We start from the raw sequence: 20456 nt of genomic DNA, 5'->3' as shown, positions 1-20456 counted from the left end.
ACATCCAATGAAATCACATTTTAGTTAATTGTCTTATATAGGATATACCCCTAATACCTGTTATCTAAAAACCTACACACATATGCTCCAGCTCGAACCCCCCCCTCCCGGACCCCACCTTGGATAGTACCTCCATTATCCCTCGCACCTAACCAGACACTACCATTATAAGCTAGCTTTTATTCTCTCCACCACTTCTAACCACATTGACATTTTGGATTCATTGAGACCCAGAATTCTTGCTGTAGATATTTCTTGATAAATCACATCGAGATATGTAAGAAACCAAACTTTCCGGCACATTTTTTCCGGTTGAAACCAGCGTGATGCGATCAGCTTTTTAGCTACTGTGATAACCGATAAAACCAATCTCTTTAGCTGTGGATTTACTGCAAAAACATCATTCAATAGTAATACCGAGGGGTGTACAGGTATATTCCAAGATACGAGTTTTGATAATTGTTGGGTCACATCTTTCCAGAATGTCTTAACTGGTGGGCAGTCCCAATACATGTGCATAAATGTCCCTTCGTCCCCATTTGTACATTGGGAGCATTTGGAGTCTTGTTTAAGACCCATTCTGCTCAGTCTTATAGGAGTCAAGTATGTCCTGTGAATATAGTTAAGATTGATTTGTTGATGGTCCGGGTTCCTTGATGTAAGTCGGACATTTGCCCAGGCTCCTTGCCAATCAAAGTCACTTTCCAGGTCTGGTATATCCCTCCTCCAGGCAGAGTCTAGTTGGAGGGTTTCATACGAGGACGTTAGTAATTGATGATACAAATCTGAAACAAAACCTCTCGATGTCTCTCTTTCATAGAAGAATTTGTGGTATCTGTGGTGTTCAATTGGTATGTCTAATGGAACACTGTGAGACTTCAAACATAGCCGTAACTGTATGTAAAAAAGCCATGTGGACTTGGTGAGATTAAATTTTTTGCATATTTCTCCATAACTACAAAAACTCTGTTTGTTAAAAACATCCCCTAATGAGTGTATGCCTTGCTCTTCCCATATAGGGAATCTTATAGGTCGTTTTTCAATTAAGAGTGCATTGTTATTGAATAAGGGAGTATGATTGTGCCATTTATGTGGGTTAGGATTTTTTTTTTTTGTTTCACGCCATATCCGGATCGCATGAGTAATTATGGGGCCAAATTTCCGTTCACAGTGCTTGATTGGTAGTTTAGTGTATGCTATGTCCTTCAGTCTATGTGGGGCTACTATGTTTTCTTCTAATTTTCTCCAGGATACTAATGCTTGGGGATCAAACCATGTTGTCAATGGTCTTAATGTGTACGCCTTAAAATAGTGGAAAAAAATCTGGAAATGCCATGCCACCATCTGCTTTATTTCTCTGTGCGGTGGATCTTTTTATACGTGGTGGTTTGTTATTCCAAATAAATTTGTATGTGGAGGAGTGTAATCTTTTCCAGTAACCCTCTGGAGGGGGTAACGGTAGCATTGAACTGAAGAAGTTGATTCTAGGTAGTACATCCATCTTAACTATTGATATCCGTGCTTGTACTGAGTTTTTAAGTTTTGCCCACCTATCAAGGTCGTCTTTGATTTTGTTTTGGATTTTTGTGTAATTGTGCTTCACCGTTTGTCTTACAGTAGAAGCCCTCGAGAATCACGTCCCCACTGCCACTCATCTACCACTCCAATGTCACTTTAGAACTCACTCAGGTGTTAATTTTCGGGGGCTGGTACTTAAGTTAAGTGCTTCCCCAGGGAGGGGGTCGGGGGCTACTGCCCTCAGACCCCCAAGATAATTTTTATATGGGCAGTCTGACTTGGCGTACTGACCATATATTAGTGTTGCAATGCATGATAAATAAACAGTGAAAAAATCTAAGAAATCGGATGGGGCTGGGACATTTGGGACGAATAAAAATGTAAGATGAAAATCTCCCCGGCCGGTGGGTGAGCAGTGGAGGTGTGAAATCTGGCACGGTCCAGAACAATAAGAGTCACAAAATCAGAGTGGTGGAGTAGTGGCAGAGTAGCAGTAAATGCCTGACTTCTAAGGGCTTCTACTGTATGGTGGGGAATATTTCCACTCCCAAGCATCTAAAATGTTTTACCATAGGTATCTCTCCTGGGAGGGTTATATCTTTTTTTGCAGGGGTGTTAAGTGGAAGGAAAGCCGACTTCGGCCAATTTATCTTAAATCCCGATAAATCACCAAAGTTCTCAATCAGCTTGAGCAGATGAGGCAATGTGGTGTTGGGGTTTTGCATGAACAATATTACGTTGTCCGCATATAAACTAATTTTATGTTGTGTGCCCTTGATTACGATTGGTTCTATGGATTGGGATTGTCTTATATATTGTGCTAAAGGCTCTAATGATAGATCGAATAGTCCGGGACTAAGAGGGCAACCCTGTCTGGCTGAGTGTGATACCGGAAAGATTTTGGAGATGATTGTACCTGTTGTAATCATGGCCGATGGGTCTTTGTATAATACTTTAATCATATCAATGAATCCTTTTCCTAACCCCATCCTTTCTAATACTGCCCATAGATACGACCATTCCAGCCTGTCAAAGGCTTTCATAGCATCCAGGGACAGCATCGCCTTAGGTATGGTGTCATCTTTGTCGGCATCTAGTACGTGCAGTATTCGTCTTATGTTATCAGTGATCAGGCGGCCTCTTATGAAGCCAGTTTGGTCCGGGTGAACTAAAGACGTCATATGCTTTTGTAATCTGATGGCTAATACCTTAGAGTACAGTTTGATATCGGTTCCGAGGAGGCTTAAAGGTCTATAACTACCGCACTCGTTGGGGTCTTTGTCTTTTTTAAGGAGGACTGTTATGAGTGCAATATTGTCATTCTTATGGAAGTTCCCCTCCTTGACTGAGTATAAGATCATATTTAGTAATAAGGGTCCAATTATGTCCCAACAAGAAAGGTACATTTCTGATGGGATACCGTCTCTTCCAGGAGCCTTACCACTTTGCATTTCGGATATGGCCTTCTTGAGTTCCTCTAGTGTGATCGGTGTTTCTAACTGTTTAGCGTCATCCTCTGAAAGTTTAGGGAGAATAATTTGATTAAGATATGTGTCCATTTTGTTTTGATCGAAGGTCGTTTCTGATTTATATAAGTCGGAGTAGAATTCTTTGAATGTATCGTTTATTTTTACAGGGTCTGTTTCAAGTACTTGTTGTGCTCTAATGGTAGTTATATCTGCAGATTTTGCATTAATTCTTAATCGCATGGCTAATAGGTGACTAGGTTTAGAACCTTGGGAGTACTGCTGTTTTCTTGTGCTGCGTATTTGTATTTCCGATTGTTGTCTGTATATGGCATTGATCTCTATTTTTAGTACATTAACTTGATTCTCTAGTCGAGTTGAGTTGTTGTATTTTAGAGAATTAAATAACGTTGAGTAAAGCGTTTCCAGCTCAGCCAGTTTTGTGCATTGATTCTTGCGCATTTTGGAGGAAAAGCTATCAGTGAAATCTTTGATCATTCCCTTTACCGACATCCATATTATTCTGGGGTCTTGCACCGAGTTTGCATTCTCCCGTTGGAATACTATAAGAGCTTCTTTGAGTTGTGTAATGAATTCCTTGTTATTAAGCAGCATCGAGTTAAATCGCCATCTTGGGGCTCGGAGGATAGTATACCAAATTTATTTAAGTAGTAAATAACAGTGATCTGATAGTGCGTTGGGTATCATTTCCACTTCATAATTATGAAATAGTCTCTGTGATGCAAAGACAGAATCTATTCTGGATAATGTGTTATGTCTCGCAGATCGACAAGAGTACTTTCGGGTCGTGGGATTAAGTAATCGCCATAAGTCATTTACACCTGTAATCTTCTACCAATCCTTTAATGCCTTAGATGAATTATTTTGTTCGCTGGAAAAGGCGAGGTAAGATTTGTCCATCCTTGGGTTCCAAATGGCATTAAAATCCGCACCTATTATAAATGAGTAATCGGGAATGTCTAACATTGCATTGGTTAGTGTAGTGAAGAAATCCTCTTCGTACAAATTTGGGGCGTATACCGCTACCAACGCTATTTTCCTGTTCTTGTGTACAATCTTAGCTATAGTTATCCGACCTTCTACATCAGACCATACTCCCTTTAATTCAATATTCAACTTACGTTTAACGACTATGGCTACACCCCGAGTTCTCGTACCAATAGAAGAGTGACTAATATTATGATATGTGTTGTCCGCTAATTTATCTATGTCTTTCTCTAGAATGTGCGTTTCGCTTAGCAGAGCAATGTCCACATGTTCTTTTTTCATCAGTGTGAGCATGCTTTTGCGTTTGAGTTGGTTATTTATTCCCCCGGTGTTCCAGATCATTATATTCAAACTAGCCATAATCTATACATGTTGTAGTGTAGTTTTTGGTAATGTTTCTGGAGTGCGAGGCAATAATAGATATACATCCAACTAGTGAGGTCCCGTTGAGAGCCGAGCTTAAAAACATACATATATACAAATAAAAATCCCCTTCCCTCCCACCGAGAGTCGTACAGGATTGTGTTCCATGAACACAACCTTTGCGTATGACTCCCTCCCTTACACCACCGGATATCCCAGAATGATCCAATTATCCTTAACATTCCTATGTATACCATAGGATCTAACACTCTAAATTCTACCATAAGTAGAATGTCGACTGTGGCTTGGCCACTTTCCTGTTAAATAAAAATGTAAATAAGATAAAACTAAAAATAAAGACCAAAAATAAGCTTCAATTATCATGCCCTAATCACTTACATTTTATATGAACTTGTGTAATTTATAATAACCCATGAATAATATGGAGGTATTGAACTGAAAAGAGAACCTCAATAAATCAGAGAAAACAGAAGAAAAAAAAACAAGTAAAAGGAAGAGAACATTAACTTAGAACTTAAAAGAGCTTTGCTATGCTTAAACATCTAAAGTATAAATTGGAGAAGTAGTGGAAATATTTCCAATTAATAAAAAGCAGTTTTTAAATACATATATGCAGCATTTCCCCTGGCCAGGGGTGGGCGATGATCCGTTGTGAAGAATGTTATTCCAGCCGGCCGCTGCTGTGATGGTTCTGTGGTTCTGCAGCTAGATGCTGTTGGTTATTCCCCCGAAGGGCTTCTGGTAGTATGTCTGGCCACGTATTGCTGTTATTCCAGAATGTTCCCTATATCAAAGAATGCTTTAGATGTTCTCGATTATTCCAATATGTCGTTTTTACAGTGTTCGAATGTTCCAGTATGTTCTGGAGTGTTGTTAGAATTCCATACTCTTAAAATAAGGATCGCTTCAACGCCATGTTCATCTTCTCTGTATCGTTCCAATTTTGAATCCAATATGTCCGCAATAATAGAAGCCCAACGGGGAAAACATTCAATAACTCTGAGCTCGTAGGTCTCTCTGTCCCAAATCATCGGTTCATTAAAGTTTATACTATATGGTGTCCATGCATAACAGAGATTAAAAGGCCATTTATACACTATCCTGCGTGTTGTGCTGACATGTATTTGGCTGCATCTTCAGGCGAGTTGAGGAAAACCCTTGCTCCTTGTTTATCGATGATGCAAAGTATTTCAGGGTATATTAATAGGGGTCTGTATTTCTCCAGATAGAGTTGAGACATCACTGTCTTGAACTTGGCTCGCAGGTCCACTACCTCACGACAATAATCTTCAAAGCAGTGTATTGATATATCCTTGTATTTCAGATTGCCTTTCATCCTGCGAGTTTCACGAATAATAATTTCTTTTATTCTGACTTGGCGCAGGATAACCAATATCACTCTGGGTTTAACGTTATTGTCACTGGATCGGGTCCCCAATCTGTATCACTGTTCCACCTCGGGTACTTTAGGAAGGATCGCTGGTCCCAAGATTTTCTGTAATTCTGTGGCAAACTCTTCAGGGTGTGCGCAGCTCACCGACTCGTCCAGACCGACTATACGAATATTCAGCTTGCGTTTTTGATATTCCATCTCGAATATTTTGGCTTTCTGTTCATCATTGATTCGCTTAAGCTCCATCGTTATATCGTTGAGCTCCGTATTGAGTTCTTTGTAGTTTCCCTTCATCTCAGCAGTTAGGTTAACGTTGATATCATCAACGTTTTTGTAGATCCGAACAAAATTTTGTTGGTGGACTTCCATACCTGTTTCCAGTGCCTCGGTGCGCTTAATATGTGCTTCGGCGTCCGCTCTTAGCGCTTCTATTTTGCCTTCGATAGATTCTTTGATAGCATCTACTTTTTGGGTTATTGTATTCTCCATTTTTCTCATTTCCCGGATGATATATTCGGTGTCCGCGGAGGTATTTGTAGGGGTTGAACTTGAAGCGGCCACTGTCACGTCTATATTCTCTGCTATTTGCCGCACGTATCCTGCTTCCTTAGGCAGGTCCTCTGCGACTGGTTTTGGTCTCGTTGTGTCTTTTTTTTTTTTTTTTACTTTGACCAGTCACCTGGTTCTTTTAGCGTTTATCGCTTTTTCTTCTCATTCATACTTGGTCAAGTTCGACCGACAGAAGCAGGCTGAAAGGGTTCAGATGGGGGGGTAGACACTCTGGGAAAGGCACGGCTGCCGTCCGGGATTCGAACGCGCTCAGCCCCAGATCCGCGCGAGCGCGGTTGTCCACGGCGCTGAAATAGCACTCGCGGTACGTGGTGAGCTACTGGAGCTCCCCCTCGTTGTGTCTTTCTTTGGTGACATCTCGATTCTATTGGTCAATATAGTTAGTTGATAATCTCAGTTGATATATGCGTCAAGTTTTAAACGCATTGATGGTTTATAAAGCAGCTGTGTCACATGCGACTTACTCCATTCTAACGCTAAACCGGAAGCTGATCTTTTAATGACCGATTAGGTTAAGCATATGCTCTCCCGGGCTGCTGCTTGCTCTTTTCATCTTTCTCTTTTTGACCTTTGTCTATGTTCATGTACTGTCCTGTATTGTTATCTGTTGTTGTTTTATGTCAGGTGTTGCTCGAAAAAGAGCTACTGTATTTGAGCTCAAGCTTCTTACCTGGTGAAATAAAGGTTAAATAAGATTTAAAAAGATGTTGTTATTTTATTGTCTTTATTGTGGTGTGTATGGGCGACAGTAAGAGGGAAGTAGAGCAGTCTGGTAATCTGAAGGTTCCCGGTTCCATAGGTATGGTATGGTATTTATTTTAGACAACAAAACAATATACGGATTACTCACATAACATGGATAGGAACGAAAAAGGCGCAATGACTTATTTACATCGTTGTCCTCCCGGGCAGAGTGTGGCTAACTACTCCTGATGAGCAGGTTGGCACCTTGCATGGTCACCTACGCTCGGTGTGTGAATGTGTGAGTGAATGGGTCAAATGTGACAAACAAATTGTAAAGCGCTTTGGATAAAAGCACTATATAAATGCAGCCATTTACCATGTATATGTGTAAAGAAAAGAAATGCAAAATGTAAAAAAATATATATAATTGTAAATGAAAAAGATAAAGACTGTACTACAACCCCATTCGTTATTATGGTGGGTAAAATAGTTCCTACGTGAAACTGGTCCGAGGATTATCCTAACCAGGTCACGATTTCGGGAAAGAGAGAGAGCCTTGGAGTTTTTCTGTGACACTTTTATTTTTTATTTTTGTCACAGAATGTCACAGAGTGCTGTTCACCTGATGTTACATCGTCCCTGTCTCGCCTTGTTCTGTCTCAGCATTTTTCTTTCCTTTCTTCTGTATTGTATTCTTTCCCATCCTACTCTGCATTCTCCCCACTTTGCCAATAGCAAATTATGTATTTTATAGCCTTAACCACTTTTAACTATGCTGTTCTATTCAAATACTATTTTAACGATGCTCTTAAAATGTATAAAACCATATATTCCGTTTTTACCTGGTATTTAACATCTTGCCTACGGGCAGGGCCGCCTCAGGGGGTGTGCGAGCAGTGCGGTCGCACAGGGCCTCGCGGGAAGGGGGGCCTCGCAAATTTTTTTTTTTTTTTTTTTATTTATTATTATTTTTTTTATTTATTTATTTTTTTTTGCGAGGCCCCCCTTCCCGCGAGGCCCTTTTTCATCACAGACCTAAAATCTAGTTTTGCTTATATGCTTATATATTTCACATTAGACACGTTTGTAGAATGTGTCTGACTTGTTCCTGGGTCTGCAGTGACATACTATTGGTTTCAACGAAGGGAGCTCTGGGGCTCTGCAGCAGACATACTATTGGTTTCAACGAGTGGTTACTTACATCATGTGTAGTACGCCGGCGTGAGTCAGCTGCGTTTGACTATTTCGCGCGTGCAGCTTTTGACTATTATGCTTAGTTATGCCAGCCAACTCGAAGAGGTCGGTCATTATCAGTCGGTCGGTCACCAAGGAACGTTGACGAAAGGCCTCTCGCTGGCGGGACAAATGGCCGGAGCCTTGTCATGATGCAGTCGGGATATAGCCATGATGATGTCGGCTAGTAGCTAGCTTAGCTAAAGGCTAACTAGCGTTGGCTAACCTAGAGACATGCAGCCAAGATGAAGAGGATGGTCGTTTGGCAGATGAACTTCGTCAACTCCACGCGGTTGTCTCCATCCTCTTGGACGTTTGGTGAGTTTTTAACCTATTCTATTAACTCTATTCTATTCCCGCCGTGGACATCTCTCTCTCTCTCACTCTCTCTCTCTCTCTCTGGAGCTAAACTGGCTGACTAGCTGTTGTAGTACTACTAGTAGCTAACGGTGTGTGGCCTGGTGTCAGCACCTGTATGTAGCCGCATAGCTTGCTTCTGCGTTAGCTAATGGTTAGCGATAGCCTGGTTGAGCTAACTGTTAGCCAGTTAGCTGTTTAGCTTCGACGTTAGCTGCCGGCTGCGCTCGGCTGGGAACGTTCGTTTGATGCTATCAGTTAGCCTTGAGTTAGCTGTTAGCTTGTGCTACGACCATTGACATTAGCCGTGAGAATAGCAGGGGGTTCTGGCACTCTGACTACGACATCATCTTTGACAGAAGATGTAGTCGGGCCTGCACCATGACAAGGCTCTGGCCATAGCTTATTTTTGTCCCGACAGCGAGAGGCCTTTCGTCAACGTGGAGACCTGTGTTGCGGCCTTTCGCCCTGCGTTCCTTGGTGCAGGTAAGATCAATGAAAATGTCATGACATTACCCCACTCTTCCTTCCTTCCCCTCCCGAATGTTTTGTTAATAACGATGTTTTTTTCCAGGCAAAACATATGTTACTTCACAACATTTGGAGATACGACATGTGCTGTGTGTGAATTCATTTGTTCGTTTGTGTAGCTTGGGTAGCGTTGGGCCGTTGGCCAAAGCTGTGTGTGGCCTGGTGTCAGTAGCCTACCTGGCTAGCCTTTAGCTGTCGGCCATTGGCTCCTTGCTGCTTTGTTTTCTCTGGTATAGACCCTCTTCTCTTTGGATTTAAGTGTTGATCTTTGTCCTTTTGGATCTATGTATATTCATGTTGCCTTTGTGAAGTTATCTTTTCCTTCTGTTTTGTTCTTTCATTAAAAGTTGAATATCCTTTAGGGGGTCATCTTTGCTTATCTCTCTCATACATGCTCTCTCTCTAACACACATGCTCTCTCTCTCTCTCTCTTTCTAACACACACAGTCTGCCTATGGCGGCCTTTCTCGATGGCTAGGCTGTGCTCGCTGAGTCTGTACCTAGTCAAGGATCTTCAGTCACAGTGCTCAGGTATTCTGCCACTGTGTACTCTCTGTTTAGGGCCAAATAGCATTTCAATTTCTTTCCAATGTGTCTCTCTCTGTACACTGTATATTGACTGTAGAACGGGAGCTCTCTCTCGCTCTCTCTCTTGCTATATGTTGACTGTATCATGCCCAGCCTCGGGCAGCGCTATTATTTAAGAATATGTTGACTGTATAAAAAAAAATAAAAAAATAAAAAAATTATATATATAATTTTTTTTTTACCCTTTGGGGGGGGGGGGGGGGGGGCTCGCGTTTAAATCTCGCACAGGGCCTCGCATTTCTCCCAGGCGGCCCTGCCTACGGGGACTATAGTTGAAAACTAGCTACCCAGCTAACACTGGCATATTTACAGCAGTGGTACTCTGTCTCATTACTGTTGAATAAATTGTGCACTGTCCCCATTCAAATAAACTTAATAAACTAAACTAAGGGTGTGTTCACATCTGAAGTCCAGGGATAGTCCGGACTTTCCGTGGATAGTCCGGACTTTCTGGTGGACCAAATGTGAAAATGATACATTGTTTGCTTTTGGTTTGCAGATCTAATTTGTAAACAAAGGACATGCTGTCGCCAAGTCGTTCATCTATTGGACTAGCACTCAAACGTAAACAGTTGCCGCCAGCGTATTGACACACCTCGCCCACACGCCGACTGTTTAGATTTCATTTGTCTAGCTGTCACTCTCATGCCTGGTTGCTATGCTTGTTGCTATGCCTGTCACAAGTGACGTATTAACATTTGCGGGTTTAGCGCGCGAGGGAAAGAGCCGTCACCTCGTCGTTACCCCACGTTGATCCTCGACTCATTGCTGTCTTTTTTTATTTTTAGCCGCTGTGAGATACAGACAAGGCTGCTAATGTGAGGATGAAGTAATTAGGTGGAGTTGCGCTCTTTGGGGAAGAGTTGGGTCGCGACTCGCGCGACTGCTCATTCATCTAGAGAGACAGAGAGGAAGAGAGAGACTGTCCGCGCGCGGCGGCAGTCTAGAGAGACAGAGAGAGAGAGAGAAAGAGCGAGAGAGAGGCAGAGAGAGAGAGAGAGAGAGAGACGAAGAGAGAGACTGTCCGTGCGCCTGTCATTCATTTGAGTTGGGTTGCAACGTGCGCGCAAGCTGTCACTTGGCGCTGTCAAGTTGGGTCGCGCGACCGCCGCCACTAGGCACCTGTCACTCATTTGCTCTAGATTAGATACTATATAAAGTTCGTTTTGCGTTCACACCAACAGCAAACGAACCATGGTCCACTTTGAAACGAACCGAGTCCCAACTTTTCAAGAGGACCATGGTTCGGTTGTTTGGTCCTCATTATAGTTCGGTTTGCGTTCATACCTGTACAAACCAAACGGACTATCGATCTAAAGGGACCATGGTCCACTTAAAGGGACCATGGTCCACTTAAAGTGGACCAAACAGGGTAGGTGTGAACGCGCCCTAAACCTCCATTCTGTTCCGACGTCTCTACCTCAGCACTCTGGAAGTGGAACAATGTTTTTTTTTGGGTGAACTCTCCCTTTAAATATCAGCACTGCACACTAGTCCACCCGAGCAACGTGAATACTGAGGATTGTCCTTCATGAAGACACTGTTCCCGTCAGGAAAAAAATGCATTATGGCCGTGGTTCCCAAACTGTGGTGCGTGCACCCCTTGTGGTGCGCGAGCGCCCTCTAGGTGGTGCGTGACATGAAAAGGCTAATGGTGGTAAACATTTATTTTTATTTTTTACAATAAAATTTCATACAAATCTTAGTCAAACCTTTAGTATTATGGATATTAAACATGCTGGCAGAGTACATGCATCCATGTTGTCGTGAACATTTTAATTAAATAAAGAAATTCCCTATCCATAGTCGCCGTGGGAAGAGATAAAATAAAAAATAAAATATGTGCACGGAGACCAGCAACACTTTTTTCTAACAGAAACCCATTGGGGGGTGCATCAGCTAGGTCGGGAGGTGACAGGGGGTGCACTGCCAAAAAAGTTTGGGAACCGCTGCATTATGGGATGAAGGTGATCGTAACTCAGGAGTTATTATGTTGTTATGATTATAACTCAGGAGTTATTATGTTGTTATGATTATAACTCAGGAGTTATTATGTTGTTATTATTATAACTCAGGAGTTATTATGTTATTATTATAACTCAGAATGTTACGGTTTGTATGCACAGGGGCGGACCTAGCACATTTGGCGCCCTAGGCGAGATTCACCACTGCGCCGCCCCCCCCCCCCCCCCCCCCAAAAAGAAAAGATTTTTTTTGTAATTTTTTTTTTTGTAATTTTTTTTTTGTAATTTTTTTTTTTATGGCTTTTGCCTCTTCATAGTTCTCTAACGTTAGTCTTTCTTTCCTCAATGCTCAATTCTATAAACACTTGACCATCAATGCACAGCGCTCTAGCATGTTTACATTTACATTTTACATTTAGTCATTTAGCTGACGCTTTTATCCAAAGCGACTTACAAGTTCTGTACGACAAGCCATCAGGAAGGGCACAACTCTATCAGCTGAGTAACAATGTTCATCAAAGTGTTGAGTGCTACAGTGTAGGTTAGTTTATTAGGACAAGTGCATGACAGTACGGTTAGTTAGGGTTAGATTTTTTTTTTTTTTATATATATTTTTTAATTCAGATAATGGTTGAAGAAGTGCGTCTTTAGTCGACGGCTAAAGATTGGACGTGATTCGGCTGTCCTAACTGGGGTGGGTAGTTCATTCCACCATTGTGGGGCAAGGACTGAGAATAGGCGACTTCTCTTTGATGACCCTCCCGGAGCTTGGATAGGAGTAGGTCTGAGGCGGCCAGAAGATGCAGAGCGTAGGGGTCTTGAGGGTGTGTAGTTAGAGACCATTGACCGGAGGTAGGCGGGAGCGGTTCCCTTTGCCGCACGGTATGCTAGGTCGAGGGCCTTGAAGCGGATTCGTGCAGCAATGGGGAGCCAGTGCAGGTCCCTAAGAAGTGGGGTGACATGGGCCGACTTCGGTAGGTTTGAGATCAGGCGGGCCGCTGCGTTCTGAATGAGTTGAAGAGGCTTAGTGGCAGTGGCCGGGAGGCCAGCGAGCAGTGCATTGCAGTAGTCGAGGCGGGAGATGACTGTTGATTGGACGAGGAGTTGGGTGGCTTCTTTTGTCAGGAAAGGGCGGATCCTTCTGACGTTGCTCAGGAGGAATCGGCAGGTTCTGGTCGTCGCTGCGATGTGAGCAGAGAAGTTCAACTGGTCGTCGAGGACAACACCAAGGTTCTTGGCGGTCGGGGACGCAGTCACAGCTGCATTCTCGACTGTGATTGAAAGGTCGGTTAGGGGGGAGGATTTGGCCGGCAGGTGGAGCAATTCTGTTTTGCTTAGGTTCAGTTTGAGGTGGTTGGACGTCATCCAGGCGGAGATGTCGGACAGACAGGCCGAGATCCGCTCAGAGACGTGGATATCTGAGGGAGGGAAGGAGAGGAAGAGTTGAGTATCGTCGGCATAACAATGGTAGGAGAAGCCATGAGACGTGATAATGTTACCCAGTGATTTAGTGTAGAGGGAGAAGAGAAGGGGTCCTAAAACCGAGCCCTGGGGGACACCCGTCCGCAGGGGGCGGGTGGCCGACAGGGTCCCTCTCCATGACACTTGGTAGGAGCGGTCATTGAGGTATGATGACAGCCATGTCAGCGCAGAGCCAGCCACTCCCATTCCTGCGAGGGCCGCAAGGAGGATCTGGTGGTTGACTGTGTCGAAGGCTGCAGATAGATCTAGGAGAATCAGGACAGAGGAGAGGCCTTTCGCTTTTGCTAAGTGAAGTGCCTCTGTGACCGCAATGAGGGCTGTCTCTGTGGAGTGACCAGTCCTGAAGCCTGACTGATTAGGGTCTAGGAGGTCATTCTGTAAGAAATAAGCAGTAAGTTGGTTGGATACAGCACGTTCAAGTGTTTTAGAAAGGAAGGAGAGAAGAGAGACAGGACGGTAGTTTCCTATGACGGTAGGGTTCAGGGTTGGTTTTTTTATGAGCGGCGTGACTCTGGCTTGTTTTAGGGAGGTAGGGACCACCCCCGAGTTGAGTGAGGAGTTGATGGTTGCCGTTAGGAATGGGAGGATGTCTGGTGCTATGGTCTGGAGGAGTGGGGAGGGTAGCTGGTCCAGCTGGCAAGTAGTCGGACGGTTCGACGTTACCAGTGTCAGGGTCTCTGCTTCTGTAATGGGAGAGAAAGATGACAGAGTGAAGGATGAGGTTCTCGATTCAGCATTTGGAATGGGTGGGGGTTGGGAGAAGGAGCTGCGGATGTTCTCCACTTTTTCCTCAAAGAAGATCGCAAAGTCTTCGGCAGAGAAAGATGAGGGAGGGGGGGGTGGGGGGGGGAGTGAGGAGGGAGGACATGGTAGCATGCAGTTTGCGAAGATTCTTGGCAGAGGCCTCGATCCTATGGTGGAAGAAAGAAGCTTTGGCATTAGTGATGGTTTTGGAGAATGTTAACAAGAGGTTGTGATATGTGTCGATGTCAGCAGTGAGGCGTGACTTTCTATACTTCCTTTCAGCTGCTCTCAGGACCTGTCTTTGTTCTCTCACTGGATCTGTCAGCCATGGACTGGGTGGGGAACGGCGGGCAGGTTTCTCAACGAGGGGACAGAGCTTGTTGAAGGAGGTTGCAAGGGCTGAAAGGAGGGTGGAGGTTGCCATCTCTGTGGAGAGAGCAGAGAAGGTGTCACTCAAAGGTAGAGCGGATAGTATGTCAGAGGAGAGGGTGGAGGGGGATAGGGAGGGCAGGTTGCGTCTGAGTGAGACTGTTTGAGTTGGGGTGAAGACCTTTCGGTTAAGCATGAGAGTTAGTGAGAAGGATATGAAGGAATGGTCAGATACATGTAGGGGAGTTACCGTGGTGTTAATGATGCTGGAGTTACGGGAAAATATGAGATCCAAGGAGTTGCCTGCTTTGTGGGTGGGAGGCATGGCAGTGGGAGTCAGGTCAAACGATTGTAGGAGGGAGACTACTATGACTGACTGAGATGAGTCAGGCAGGTTGAAGTCGCCCAATAGAAGGAGAGGGGTACCATCTTCCGGTAAGGAGCTAAGAAGCATGTCCAGCTCATCTGTGAAGTGATCGAGTGTACCTGGAGGGCGGTAGAGTGTAACAATGGTGAGATTGAAAGGATTAGAGACAGATACTGCATGATATTCGAGAGAGGAGAGTGACAGTTCTGGGAGTGGTGTTACGTTTGTAGCCCATGAAGGAGATGTCATGAGGCCAGTGCCTCCACCCCGTCTGGAAGGTCGAGGTGTGTGAGTGAAGTTATAGTTTGTAGATAATGCTGCAGGTGTTGATGAGTTATTGGGGGTTATCCAGGTCTCAGTTAGAGCCAGGAGCTGCAGATTTAGACTATGGGCGTAGGCAGTAATGAAGTCAGCTTTCTTGACTGCTGATTGACAATTCCATAAGCCTCCCCGTACTGTGAAAGGTGTATTAGTGGCTGTAGGAGGGTAGGAGAGATTAGCCGGGTTGCTAGCAAACTGCCGTGGGTGGGTTAAATCTGTTCTAGAGGAGCAGATTGTGGATATAGGTATGAGACACATTGTCTTGTCAAGAGTGGCAGGGAGGAAGTAGAGAAATAGCAGAGTGGGAGGGAAAGGATTTTTCAGAGTGGAGTGTAAGATAGGACTAGGGTGTACTTAGCACTAGGTGGATCGGTGGGTCCCTCGGCGGAGAACTCCAGGAAAACTCTTCTGAAAAATGTTCTGACTGTGAACACCTAAAGCTGAGGCTCAGACCGACCGACTGTTTTAGATTTTTGGCTCATTTCCCCTTATGTTAGAACTTTTTTTTATGTAAAAATAATGGTTGCAGATATAGAGGGGGGTGCCAAAACTGCACAGAGAAAAAAAAAATTTATAAAAAAAAAAAAGAAAAAAAAAGAAAAGAAAATTGTGTTTTTGGCGCCCCCCTCTGGGTGGCGCTCTAGGCGACCGCCTATATCGCCTGTAGGAAGGTCCGCCCCTGTGTATGCAACCCCAACAGCACAACACAAGACAGGTATGAGAGTTAGCTAAAACAAGGGCATCATTTATTTACAAACAAAAGCGGCACTGTCCCTTAAAGGGAGAACAAAAATACACTGGTGAATCCTCTAGAGCAGGGGTTCTCAACCTTTCTGCTGCCAAGGCACCCCTGTGTTCAATAAAATATTCCAGGGCACCCCTACATACGATAAAGACTTTCCCGGTCCTGAGGGCGGCTAGGTGGTGTAGTGGGCAAGGCACTCGCCACCAGTGTGGAGACGCTAGGATTCGCGTGTTCGAATCCAGCTCTCCACATTGTTTTTCAGTTTGGCTGGTCGTCCGCAGTAATACACATTGGCCGTATTACGGGGAGGGAAAAACTGAAGGGTGGGGATCGAACGTTGTGAACAAGCGACTCCTACAAGTCGGTTGGTGCGCCTGCGCAGTAGAATCAGGAAGTGTCGGGGGCAGCGTGAGCCTCCCACGCGTTACTCCTCGACACTGAGAGATCGAGCTGCGCAGGTGAAAAGATGCGACTGCTGTTACCTCAAGTACCGGAGGGGACTTGTGCTATGTATGACTTAGTCCACATTGCAGCCGGCTTGTGGGAGGCAAGAAACAGCGTTCGTGACAGGGGAGGGTTGAATTGGATGATACGAAATTGGGATGGGAGAAAATATAGAAAAATGGGAGAAAAAGTGGATAAAAAAAAAAAGACTTTCCCGGTCCTGTCTTTTTTGCTACAATGATGATACAATGACTCTTTATTTGCCGTGCTGTCGTTGAGATGTTTTGTTGTTTGTTTGTCTTTGTTGCTTGTTGGTGAATCTGCAAAAATTAATTGCCCCACGCGGGATCAATAAAGTTGTCTGAATCTGAATCTGATGACAAAAGTGCTTGCTTTCAAAATAATGTTTATTTAAGAAAAAACTGAAAATCATGTATTTTTTTTTTAAATACAGAAAAGGATCACTAAAGTGCTATCTGTTGCAGCTGCACTGTTCTCCATAAAAATTGCATATTTGGATAATTTTGACAATTTCTCAAAAACAGAAAATCATGTATTTTTTTTAAATACAGAAAAGGATCACCAAGTTACCATTTCTCAAAAAATATAAATAAATACAGAAAATAAGCACTCGTTCACTCAGTGGACATTTCTAGCTCAATGCGAGGTCCGCTGCTGCTGGCTAATAATACGGTCAATACGTGGGGAGATCTTTGACAAGGCAACACGCATGTCATCATCAAGGCTCAACTTGGCCCTATATTTTGTTTTCAGAGCTGTCATGGATGAAAAGCCAGCTTCACACAGATATGTGGGGCTGAATGGTATCAACACCTTAACTGCAGCATCATGAGATACTTGGTACTCAGCACCACACTCTGAAACTAGCTCTCCAGGTGGTATCAGATGAGATTTCAATGAGTTCTTCCAAGAGTTTGGATGGAGATGTGTCAGGAAGCTTTGTCTCAATGTTGTCTGTAAAGTTTTTTTTTTATCCAGAGTAACTTGGTGATCCTTTTCTGTGTTTTATTAAATAATGATTTTCAGATTTTTAGAAATGGTCAAACTTATCCAAATATGGTATTTTCATGGAAAACAGTGCAGCTGCAACAGATAGCACTTTAGGGATAATTTTCTGTAATCCAAAAAGAATTTGGATTCACTATAAAGTGCCTGTTCACTATAAAGTGCCACGTTTTGATATATTGAGCTTTAAACTTTAAGTACATTTTTTGGAACACGCAACCTAAAACACCTTCCTCTCCCAAACCGTTCCTGCAATTGTTTTATGTTGCATGATGATCATGGATACATTTATTATGTATTGTATTTTTTATGTTTAAATATCAACAATCTGTCTGTCCACCCTCAGTACATTTACTATCAATATAATATAGTAGTCTGACTTCATCATCTTTTCAAACGCACACACATAGAGGGAGAATGCCCCCCCCCCCCCCCCTCCTTCCCAGTCCTCCTTCCAACTAAGTCCCCACCCTGCTGTTCTCTGTCGCTCTGAACAGGGCTTTTAGCTTGTTGTTAGCTTATGCTAACGGGACATTATTTCGGTCATAAAGAAATGGCAAGGATTGCAAAGCATGTTATATGCATTTGACACGTTGCGGAATAAAACAGCAGGGATTTGTTTTGGGTCGCAAAAACACTACCCTTGCTGTGTTTCAATGTCCGCGTTCCAGATCCAGATGCTACTACTGCTGAGCTGAGAGACGCTACTGCTCACTGCTCAGCCTGCTGTGTGGAGATGCATCCTATTGGCTGTGTGCTGGAGCGGATATGAGTCACGACACCACGGATTTTCAAAATAAGAGTTATTATAGCTGGAGCTGCGCGTGGGCATAAATGAGACCCGCTATAGGATTTTCAAAATAAGACTGTTGTCATTCTATATTTTTAAAGAACATTGCCAGGCATCTCGCGGCACCCCTGGCAGCTCTCCGCGGCACCCCTGTGTGCCGGGGAACCCCTGTTGAGAACCGCTGCTCTAGAGTCCATGAATGAAATGAAAGTTCTGAGTCTGGTCCTGTTGACTCACTTGCCGACAGGCAACACAGCAAACAGGGGTCCGTGAAAAAAGGAGTGAGAACATAGGCATCCTCCCGTGGAAGCATAGAGAGCGATGACAATGCCTCACACCACAGAACACTGCAGACGGACAACTCTGCAAACAGGACCCATGAAAAAGGAGTGAGAACATAGGAATCCTCCCGTGGAAGCATAGAGAGCGATGACGATGTCTCACACCAGGAATGGGGCCCACGGAGAGAGAGAGTAGGGCAGTAGATGGCACAACGTCTCACCCCAGAGAAGCGGCGGTAGATGGTAGCAACGGATGGCACGACGTCTCCCAGTGAGAACATAGGAAATCCTCCCGTGGGATTATAGAGAGCGAAGACGATGTCTCACCAGGAGCGCGGCAGTTGATGGAAGCATACAGAACGACCTGGCCAGGAGTGGAAGGCAACCAGCAGTACTAATACTCTCCCGAGGAGCTGATCACCAACCACTCACAGGTGCGCGAGAATGTTCTGCACGCCCCCTTGTTGGGCAGCATGCAGTCCTACCCAGCCCTTACACATGAGTTATTATGTTGTTATTATTATAACTCAGGACAGGAGTTATTGTGTTGTTATTATTATAACTCAAGTTATTACGTTATTATTATTTTTTTTTGTATTTTATTTTTTTATTATTTTTTAAACAAACATATAAACAAACATGACAACACACGATAAGATATACAAGCATTAATTGTCAGGGCACATCCAATGAGATCACATTTTAGTTAGTTGTCTTATATAAGATATACCCCTAATACCTGTTATCTAAAAAAACCTACACACATATGCTCAGCTCGAACCCCCCCCCTCCCGGACCCCACCTTGAGAAGAACCTCCACTATCCCTCGCACCTAACCAGACACTACCATTATAAGCTAGCTTTTATTCTCTCCACCACTTCTAACCACATTGACATTTTGGATTCATTGAGACCCAGAATTCTTGCTGTAGATATTTCATGGTAAATTACATCGAGATATGTAAGAAACCAAACTTTACGGCACATTTTTTCCGGTTGAAACCAGCGTGATGCGATCAGCTTTTTGGCTACTGTGATACCCGATAAAACCAATCTCTTTAGCTGTGGATTCACTGCAAACTCAAAAACATCATTCAATAATAATACCGAGGGGTGTACAGGTATATTCCAAGATACGAGTTTTGATATTTGTTGGGTCACATCTTTCCAGAATGCCTTAACTGGTGAGCAGTCCCAATACATGTGCATAAATGTCCCTTCGTCCCCATTTGCACATTGGGTGCATTTGGAATCTTGTTTAAGCCCCATTCGGCACAGTCTTATAGGAGTCAAGTATGTCCTGTGAATATAGTTAAGATTGATTTGTTGATGATCCGGGTCCCTTGATGTAAGTCGGACATTTGCCCAGGCTCCTTGCCAATCAAAGTCATTTTCCAGGTCTGGTATATCCCTCCTCCAGACAGAGTCAAGTTGGAGGGTTTCATACGAGGACGTTAGTAATTGATGATAAAATTCTGAAACAAAACCTCTCGATGTCTCTCTTGCGTAGAAGAATTTGTGGTATCTGTGGTGTTCAATTGGTCTGTCTAATGGAACACCGTGAGACTTCAAACATAGCTCTAACTGTTTGTGAAAAAGCCATGTGGACTTGGTGAGATTAAATTTTTTGCGTATTTCTTTATCACTACAAAAACCCTGTTTGTTAAAAACATCCCCTAATGAGTGTATGCCTTGCTCTTCCCATATAGGGAATCTTATAGGTCGTTTTCCAATTAAGAGTGCATTGTTATTGAATAAGGGAGTATGATTGTGCCATTTTTGTGGGTTAGGATTTTTTTTTTGTGATTCACGCCATATCCGGATCGCATGAGTAATTATGGGGCCAAATTTTCGTTCACAGTGCTTGATTGGTAGTTTAGTGTATGCTATGTCCTTCAGTTATTATTATTATAACTCAGGAGTTAGTGTTGTTATTATAACTCAGGAGTTATTATGTTGTTATTATTATAACTCAGGAGTTATTATGTTATGATAATAACTCAGGAGTTATACATTAGTATTATTATAACTCAGGAGTTATGTTGTGATTATAACTCAGGAGTTATTATGTTATTATTATTATAACTCAGGAGTTATATATTGTAATATGATTATAACTCAGGAGTTATTATTTTATTATAACTCAGGAGTTATTATGTTATTATTATAACTCAGGAGTTATATGTTGTTA

The sequence above is a fragment of the Notolepis coatsorum genome (assembly GCF_963971535.1).
Source record: "Notolepis coatsorum genome assembly, chromosome: 3".
In the NCBI taxonomy this organism is placed as follows: domain Eukaryota; kingdom Metazoa; phylum Chordata; class Actinopteri; order Aulopiformes; family Paralepididae; genus Notolepis; species Notolepis coatsorum.
Note: the sequence above shows the minus strand (reverse complement) of the source record.